At 50.6% G+C, this 3,714-nt stretch overlaps 1 protein-coding gene across 3 annotated transcripts in view; it reads right to left on the bottom strand.

The window, feature by feature from the left end:
• The window catches only part of CNOT2 (CCR4-NOT transcription complex subunit 2), a 174,141-nt gene extending 170,707 nt beyond the window's left edge, over positions 1–3,434 (bottom strand). For all 3 annotated transcript variants that reach the window (XM_027872728.1, XM_027872737.1, XM_027872744.1), the window contains exon 1: positions 3,337–3,434. The gene's annotated coding sequence lies outside the window, so the exon portion shown is untranslated. The remainder of the gene's footprint in view (positions 1–3,336) is intronic.
• Positions 3,435–3,714: the final 280 nt, after the last annotated feature.

Raw genomic sequence — 3,714 nt, 5'->3', positions numbered from 1 at the left:
TTTTTTTTAAAGAGGTGCAAAAGCCTTTTCCTGTCAGCACACATTATCCTCCAGACACAAAGTCTGCATTAAAGTTTACTCACACATCTGTATCATTACATATCTTTACATTATGTACTCTGTGCCATTAGAAATCCATAAAGTGTATTAGCAGATACTAAATAGGGTCAACTTAAGACTTTCCATGAGTGGTAAAAAGTTATGAAAAGCCACTGATATATAGGTACTTAACACTTTACTTTGACTAAGAATAAATGTTTTAATAACAGTATTTACTAAACAAATAAAAAGCAAAAAAATCTGGGCTTCAGAAATACCTCTAAAGAAATCTATTTAAAAATCTCAAGTATTTGCTTATTTCCTTAAGAATATTTTCAGGTACATTAGGTCTTTAAACCTCTGAAGCATCTTTTTTTTTTTTAAAGGTAAGTTTTGAATGCTCAGGTTGTTCCAGGGTCCTAAAATAAAAAAATAGGTGTCCTAAGTTCATTAACTTCTTATGAACTCTATGCTATGTGCTAGCACTTCATGAAAGAAAAATATCCCATATTATAAATTGGCTATTACACTTTTTTAAACAGCAACTGAAGCTTTATTCAAATGATTTAAAAGACAATTCCCTCCTATTTATATGGTAACAAAAATACCATATATTGGCATGGCTATTTACAACTTGGAGAATATCTTCACATATCATCTCAACTGATCCTCACAGAACCTCGAAGATCTAGGTTATGATCTTATTTTACAGATTAAGAAATTGAGGCTCTGTGAGGTTAAGTGGCTTGTCCAACTTCCAAGGAATCTAAAAAAGTAGGAAAGAGGGGCCAAGAACCCAAGCTTCTGAATCCTGGTCCAATGCCCTTTCACTACACCATACTACATTTCTACCATGATATCTAGCCTCATCTTTCCCTCGGTGTGGTCTGCTTTGAAACTTAAGTGGCACAGAAACTGAAAATAGAAAGGTTATGTTGATTGGTTGAAAACAGTAAACTCTCACCTCCCCCTCCCCCTAGAAAAATCAGAAGTAGTTTACAGACATCTCTGAAAACAGTAGTCAGAATGAAAGGAGTCTGCCAAAAAAATGCTTAAATTAACTTATTTACTGAAGCATCAGAACAGATGTAAAAATATGAACTACAACTCACTTCCTGTTTTGAAATGGGAAGGAATTTACAGAAATGATTGTAAATAAGGTACCCTGAAAACCTGTTAAGAAATTAAAAGAAATTTTTAGTGAAGGGAAATAATGAAATTGAAAATTAAACTAAATACTTACATTTGAACTATTTACTAACATTACTGAATCATTCTTTATCTCATAAAAGAGAATTTCCAGTAAGAGTGAAAGGTAATCCTACAAAGGTTATGTTGAATTTAAACCTTTAGAGAATTTTCTTATTAATCTTAGCTGCAAAAAGTGTATTCTGATCTTTCTTTGCTGGGCTCTTAAACGTAATTTCCAAATATACACTAAAGGCAACTGCTCTAGGAGACTGGTACAATGTACAGAGCACACAAATGTCCTTCCTTCAACCATTAAAAAGAGCCACTTAAACTAAACTAAAACATACTCAAAAAATTAACCTTTTATATTTATTCTTGATCAACTCTTCAAATTAAGGTACAGATGCCTTCAAATACTGCAAATAACATCTCTTTTGTTACCATTTTTGGAGTGTTTTGGCAATACCTATCATAAAATATAGCAAACTCTACACTATACCAAACTAAACTGTGAAATCTTTTAAGTAGTAAACCCCAGGAAAGAAGGTTTTTAAAGTCTTGACTACTGTCTGTTTCTGTTCTTGTTTAAAAGCAAGCTAATGGTGGAACTGAATTTCTGATTCCAAAACGTCTAGCAATGGCACTAGATGTGTTCAACTCTAAGCCACCCTATGCAGGCCTTCTTCATGAGCAGATGCTTCTGCAGTTACAAGCCAAAGGACTTAACTTCCAGTCTTTTATGCCGTGTAGTCAGAAACCTAAGTACAGGTATCAGGAGAATTAACTTGCATGAAAGGCTCCAAGCAATCAAGAATGGGAACAGAATCCTATTGTCGATCTCCATCTACTGGATGATGGAAAGTGGGGATGGCTCCTTGCACTTCCAGGACAAGGAGACTGACGGTACACCCGGGTAAGGGATATTAGGATGCATCTCCTATGTTCGGCGATCTGGTTGGTACAGTAGTCCCCACGGGGCCTCTTTTGGAGGGCAAAATCTAAAAGCCAAGGAATGCTTCTGCAAACAAACTTCCCATCGGAAGTTATCTAGAGGGGGAGGCGGGGTTGCAGGAGGCGGGGTCCTGGACCAGCCCCAGGGCCTCCATCGGGTTCCCTGACGGGCCTCTCCCGTCCTCTCGGCTCTCTTTTGGCTGAAACTTTCAAGGGAGCCCGGAGACCGGAGCAGTCGGGGAGGCCCCAGCGGAAGTGGAAATGGACAAGACGGCAGCGGCGGCGGGAGCCCCTCGAGCAGGGCGCCGAGGCTCGGGGCGGGAGGGGGTCCGCGCTCGCTCGCTCGGTCTCGGGCTGCTCCGGGAAGGCCGGAGCATCATCCATCCCGGGCGCCCTGCCCTCCCCTTCGCTCCCCTCCCACCGCGATCATGACCCCCCTCCCGCTGCCCTCGGGCCCGGAGGCGACCCGAGCGAGGCCCGTTACCCACCCTCCGAGCCCCCAACGCTGCCTCCGGACACAAGCAGCAGCAGGAAGGCGGACGGACGACTGGGCCCGACACGGCGGCAGCGGCAGCGGCAGCAGGAGGAGATGGAGGCGGCGCCGGAGCGGAGCCGGGCCCGGGCTGCCGAGTCGCGGCCGCCTCCGCCTCCTCCTTCTCCTCCTCCTCTCGTCGGGGCGGCAGCGGCAGCGGCAGCCCCCGCGGAGGTTCGTCCGCGCCAGCTGGCGGGCGGGCGCCTGGGGGAGCGGGAGCCCGGCTGCCGCTGCCGCCGCCGCCGGATGGCCCAGGCCTCGGAGGCTCGGGCTCGGGAGCCGGAGCCGGAGCCGGAGCCGCCGCCGCCGCCGCCGCCGCCGCGGGCCGGATCGAGCGACGCTTTACGTCCCGTCCCCCCCTCCCCACCCCCCACCCCCGCTCCCTCCCTCCTCCCTCCCTCCACCACCGCCGCCCCCCCTCCCCGCCCGCTCCGCTCTCTCTCCCTCTCTCGATTGGAGCCGAGACAAAAGCAACGGGAAGCGGCGGACCGGGACGCTGCCCACAGACCCCCGGCGCGACCGGACCGGCCCCGGAGCCTTCCCCCGCCTCGCGGGGACCCCGGATCCGCCGCCCCCGCCGCGCGCCCCGCCGCCAGACTTCCGAAAAATTGCCAAAAACTCACCGCATGAATTTTCTTGTCCCGCGGATCCAAGATGGCGACGTATCAACCGCGGAGGCTGCTGGGAGCAGGACCTTTACCCTTTGACCTCCGCCGTGACCCCCCCTGCCGCCGCTCGGGCTCAGCTCGGAGGGGGAGGCGGGTGGCCGGAGCTGCGGTTGTAGGGCTCCGGGACGGTAGGGGCGGGAGGGGGTCTGGGGGTGGGGGGGAGTCGCCGTCGCGTGCCGCGGTGGGGTCGGGTGTGTGTGCGTGTGCGTGTGTGTGGGGAGGGGGAGGGGTGGCATCATCCCACGCGCGCGCACACACCGCCCCCCGCCGAGGCCGATGCCTCTCGCTCCCGCCTTCCTGGGCGGCCGCCGCCGCCGCCGCCGCCGCCGCCGC

The sequence above is a fragment of the Vombatus ursinus genome, unplaced genomic scaffold (genome assembly GCF_900497805.2).
Source record: "Vombatus ursinus unplaced genomic scaffold, bare-nosed wombat genome assembly UNPS02003292.1, whole genome shotgun sequence".
Taxonomy (NCBI): Eukaryota; Metazoa; Chordata; class Mammalia; order Diprotodontia; family Vombatidae; genus Vombatus; species Vombatus ursinus.
Note: the sequence above shows the minus strand (reverse complement) of the source record. Positions and strands in the feature narration are given on the sequence as shown.